This window comes from Petaurus breviceps, unplaced genomic scaffold (genome assembly GCF_028583685.1).
Source record: "Petaurus breviceps papuanus isolate PSGF00001 unplaced genomic scaffold, PetGlider_PUasm1.0 178, whole genome shotgun sequence".
NCBI lineage: Eukaryota > Metazoa > Chordata > Mammalia > Diprotodontia > Petauridae > Petaurus > Petaurus breviceps.
Window position 1 is genome coordinate 10,376,618 of NW_027185777.1, and position 6,000 is coordinate 10,382,617.

General features: G+C 35.6%; 1 pseudogene; it reads left to right on the plus strand.

The window, feature by feature from the left end:
• LOC138159763 (transmembrane protein 126A-like) overlaps positions 1-5,591 on the plus strand; it is a 100,368-nt pseudogene extending 94,777 nt beyond the window's left edge.
• Positions 5,592-6,000: the final 409 nt, after the last annotated feature.

Genomic DNA, 6,000 nt, shown 5'->3' on the forward strand with positions numbered 1-6,000 from the left:
TTTAACTTTAGTAATCCATGAAATGAAGAAAGTGTATGCTTTAAAGTGCAGGATTTCTTGCTCCACACTGGTCAGGTTTTCCTTACGTTATTTAATTCACTTTCAGTACCTGCAACTTGTGAGCATCTTGGAAAAGGCATAAATGATTGAAAACCAAACTTCCATATTTTTTGATTTGGAGGATAGGTTGAGGAAAACCCACCTGCTTTTCTAGAATTTGCTAGAATGTCCTTCCCTCCACCTTCACTTGTCCAATTCCTTTTCATCCTTCAGGGCTCAGCTTAAATAACCAACACCTTCTCCAAAAAGCCTTCTCTGTTCTATGCCTCCACCCCAACTATAAGCTCACTCTTCTGAACTATAGTAATTTTTTCAAATTCTCTTACTGTGCTTTTATATTTTGCCTTGCATAATAGGTAATTTGTTTCTTATCTCCTCTATTTAGACCATAAACAGGAGGAGATCAGGGAAAATGTCTTGATATTTTGTGTTCTTGTTATGCCTAGAACACAGTACAGATTTAGTAAATATGAATGATTTGATGAGTTGTTTTAAGAGCAAGATAAATGGATTTTGATTGTTTCTTAAGAGTTTAGATATTTGCTGTATTGAGATGTATTGAGCTCAGTATTTTTCTACTTTATGAAATGATAGACTAGTTGGGAGAAAATATACAGAAGGGATCTGGGGAAATATGCAAAGTCATTACTAGCAATTTTTGTTCCAGGGTAAGTAGGTGGGACCTCACTTGGCTTGTGACTAGGAGCAAAGGAAATCCATCAGTGATATTATGAGGTTACTCTTCTGGTTGTGGATTCGACTACTTGGGAAAGAAATTGCACCTCTGGACACTGGTAGATTTTCATACTGATGAATGGAGAATAATTGTGACCTTGGGCCAGCCTGCAACTGCTGGGAACTAGATGGTCTGGAGAGAAAGTAGGCCCCTGGACAGTGCTGCCAAATTTCCATTCTTAGACCAAAGCCTTGGTAAGCTTTCTCTAGTTTTAGCTCCATTAATATAGCATAGATTGTGATGTCAGTGTACTAATGGTGAGGCATCCTTCTTTCTCTTGGCAGGGAGGGAATGAGGCATACATTTTCAAATGTGACTAGTGTGCTGATTTGTGTTAGCTGTTTGTATTTGCTACAAAGGAGAGGTCTATTGAAGAAGAGAATGCATTAGAAATGTATATGTATGTATGTATGTGTGTGTGTGTGTATACACACATACATATACATATATAGTTCATCTACCTATCTAGAAATATGGTGTGGTTAATTTATCGACTAGAAACTGAGGAAGAGCAATCAAAACATTGTTGATATGCCTAAATCCATCACAACACACCAGAACTATATTAGTTATGGAAGCTTATTGTTTTCATATTTACAAACTTTCTATTAACAGTGCATGTCATGTTGCTTTTCACATTTTAAAATTAGACTGATAAAATCCAGGAATGCACGGGGCTCCTTTTAATTTTTGTCAAATGGAATAGGTATCAGATAAGGGTAGTGATGAGGTCTGTGATGTTTTACTTCTCATATTGGTACCTTAGTTGGTGAATCTCAGTTTGTCATACCCAGAATATAGGTTTGTGTTTTGGTTGGCTCTTTTTTTTAGGCAAAGCCCATGCATGAATAGTCATATTGATAAAAGAGATGAGTTTATTCATCTCCAGGGGTTCCATGATAGATTTCTAACCCTAATCTTTATCCTGAACTCTAATCCCACATTACCAACTGGTTCCTGGACAATTCTACCTTATAGGTCTCTCAAATTTGACATTTTCAGAATGGAAATAATTTTATTTTCCCTCATACACATTCCTTTCCCAAACATCTTAATTTTAATACATTTTTATTTTGTTAAGTATTTCCCAATTGCATGTACATTTTTAAACTTAAAAAATTTTGAGTTCCAAATTCTCTCCCCCTTTCCAGCCCCTCCCCATCCTTGAGAAGAGAAGTGATTTGAGATCAAATGTACATATGAAGTCATGTAAAACATATTTCCATATTACCAAGAAAATACAAAAAATTAAAGAAAAATAAAGTTTAAAAATTATGCTTCAATCTGAACTCAGAGTTCATTAGTTTTGTCTCTGCAGGTGGGTAGCAGTTTTTATCATGGGTCTTTGGAATTATCTCGGTAGTAGCTAGATCTTTCAGAGCTAATCATCCTTACAACGTGGCTGTTACTGTGTATGATGTTCACCTTGTTCTGTTCACTTCACATTGCCTGGGTTTGTATAAATCTTCCCCAATTTTTCTGAAACCATCCTGCTTATTCTTTCTTATAGCACAGTGATATTCCATCTAAATCATACACCATAACTTGTTCAACCATTCCCAGTTGATGGGCATTAATATCCTAATTTTTCAACGTCCCCTCTAGCACTTGTCATTTTCCTTTTCTGAGAGATGTCAGGTGGTATCTCAGAGTTGTTTTAGTTTGTATTTCTTTAATCAGTAGTCAGTTAACTGAGAGCATTTTTTCATGTGATTATTGCTAGCTTTGATTTCTTCTGAAAACTGCCTGTTTGTATATCTTGATTATTTATTTATTTAAAGCAATTGGGGTTAAGTAACTTGCTCAAGGTTACACGGCCAGTTATTTCTGGGTGTGGTGCTAAGTATCTGAACCTGGATTTGATCCCTAGGTCATCCCAACACTGGGGCTGGTGATCTTACTTGCTGAGCCACCTGGTCACCTCTAAGCAATTGGGGTTAAGTAACTTGCTCCAGGTTACATGACCAGGTGTTTCTGGGTGGGTGCTAAGTGTCTGAGCCCGGATTCGATTCCCCAGGTCATCCCGACACTGGGGCCAGTGCTCTTACTTACTGTGCTACCTGGCCACCCCTCTTGATTATTTATCAACTGGAGAAAGGCTCTCAGTTTTATAAATTTGGTTCTGTTACACATGTATTTGAGAAATGAGGCCTTTATCAGAGAAACTTGCTATAAAAATTTCCTCCTAATTTTCTGTTTTCTTTTTAATTTTGGCTAAATTAATTTTGTTTGTGCAAAAGCTTTTTAACTTCGTGTAATCAACATTATGTATTTTACTTTCCATGATCCTCTCTATCTCTTAACTGGTCATAAGTGCTTCCCTTATCCATCAATCTGAAAGGTATGTTTTTCTAAGCTCCTCTAATTTATTTATATCACCCTTTATGTCTAAATAATTTATCCACTTTGACTTTACCTTGATATATGATGTGAGATATTGTTCTATGCCTATTTTCTGTTAACTCGTTTCCAGCTTTTTCAGCAATTTTTGAAAAATAATGAGTTTTTACCATGAAAGCTTGGATCTTTGGGTTTATTAATCTCTAGATTACTTATAGTCATTTACTACTGTGTATGGTGTACCTAATCTATTTCACTGATTTCTTAGCCAGTACCAGATTACTTTGATGATTACTGCTTTCTAGTATAGTTTGAAAGCTGGTACTACTAGTTTGCCTTCCTTCACATTAAAAAAAGAAAATTTTCCTTGATATTATTGACATTACATTTTTCCAGATTAATTTTGTTATTTTTTCTAACTCTATACTTTTTTGTATTTTTGATTGGTATGGTACGAATAAGTAAATTAAACTATACAAAATTATTATTCTTATTTATATTGGCTTGGCCTATCCATGAGCAATTAATATTTCTCCATTTGTTCTGATTTGTCTTTATTAGTGTGAAAGTGTTTTATAATTGTGTTAATATGGCTCCTGGGTTTATCTTTGCAAGTAGACTCTCACCTATTTTATATTGTCTGCAGTTATTTTAAATGGAATTTCTCTTTCTATCTCTTGCTGCTAGGTTTTGTTGGTAGCATATAGAAATGCTGATGATTTATGTGGGCTTATTTTATATCCTGTTATTTTGCTAAAGTTGTTAATTGTTTCAACTAGTTTTTTTTTTAGTTCTTTAGGGTTGTCTTAGTATACTCTAGTGCCAATGCAATATTCACAGCACCAATGGTTACTATGAATATGCTGGCATAGTTCTCAATTGCAAATATAACAGACGCTCCATATAGAAGACAGAAGCAAAATATTTATTCAGACACCAAAAAACTGTATCACCAAATCAGAAAGTCAAATCCATCATAGTAACAAAGAAGTTAATACATCATAACATAGCAGAGAGTCACACCATTCTTTAACTTTCCCTCCAACACCCACAAGCCTAGCTGTCATAGCAAAGGGCAAACAAACACTCACAAGTCTAGCTGTTTCCCTGGGTGCATCCTCTCCTCCCTCTAGGTCTAACTGCTTTGATTCCCAGCTTCCTGTGGGCTGTGTTCCACTCTTCAGCAAGCTCCTCTCACCACAGACTCGATGTGATTACATTCAGTCTATTTGCGGACAGGGAAGATCTTCAAATTCCTATTACCATTACACATATCATATATCATTTGCAAAAATTGATAGTTTTGTTTCCTCATTGACTATTCTTTTTTGTTCAATATTTTTTCTTGTCTTATTCTTATATCTAGCATTTCTCATGCAATATTGAATAATAGTGGTGATAATGTACATCCTTGCTTGATCTCTGATCTTACTGAGAAAACTTCAAGCTTATCCTCCTTACAGATTATGCTTGGTTTTGGTTTTAGGTAGACACTACTTGCCATTTTAAGAAAAGCTCACTTTTCAAAAATGGCAGTGCCCAGAGGAAGATTGCCCACATTGGGGTGAGTATGAGCTGCAGTAGAGGCTGCTCTGTGACTTTTCCACTACTGGATCGGAGCACCAGGGCTTCAGGATGGAACATAATCAAGAAAATACAGAAAGAAGATTAACAATCAATGAAATCATCGCCAGAAAAGTGGAACAACTTCCAAAATCGGATCAGAATTTACTTATGACTGGATCAGCATATGTTGGACTAAATGCAGCTTTTTGTGGCCTGATAGCAAATAGTTTTTTTTCCAACGCATCTTAAATGTGACACATGCTCTAATAACATCAGCTTTACCAATGGCTGTTCTCCCATTTTTATCAACCTACAATAGTGCTGTAAGTTTACCTTTGAGTTCAGGTGATCTAAACTGTGAAGCCTGTATTGTCATAAGAAGTGGAATGGTTGGTTTCCTTTTGGCTATGCCAATAAATGGTGCTCTGGCAGCCAGGTATAACTCAGCTCCTTTGGACCTACTGGATCACAGTCTCTCGACCTGTCTTTAGAAAGATGGTCTTTCAAAGGGCGGCCAGATGGCTCAGTGAGTAAGAGCACTGGCTCCAGTGTCAGGATGACCTGGGGATCAAATCTGGGCTCAAATACTTAGCACCACACCCAGAAATAACTGGCCGTGTAACCTCGAGCAAGTTACTTAACCCCAATTGCTTTAAAAAAAAAAAAAAGAAAGATGGTCTTTACCATAATGCTGCAGACTGTGTTTGCAGCATACCTTGGTTCTAAACAATATGAAGTACTCATAAAAGCATTTGAATTACCTGAACCTGGCTTTCAATTCCAGGATATTCAAAATAAATCAAGTGCACAGCTAAAAGAATAAAATTATGGAAAAATAAGATATTATGCAACAAATACACAAATAAAATTGTACTTATTGCAAAAAAAAGCTCACTTTATTCCTGTACTTTCTAGAGTTTTTATTAGGAATGGGTATTGCATTTTGTCAAAGGTTTTTTTTTTTCTGCACTCATTAACATAATCATATTCTGTTGGTTGTTTTTGATATGGTCAATTATGCTGCTAGTTTTCCTGATATTGAATCAGCCTTACATTCCTAGTAGAAATCCTACCTGGTCATTGTAATATATTGCTGTAATCTCCTTGCTAGTATTTTTATTGAAAAATTTTGCATTGATATTCATTAAGAAATTGTTCTATGGTTTTCTTTCTCTGTTCTTGTTCTCCTTGGTTAAGGCATCAAAACATATTTGTGTTATAAAATAGTTTGTTAGAACTCCTCCCTTACCTTTTTTTCAAATCATTTATATAGTATTGGAATTAATTGTTCCTTAAAT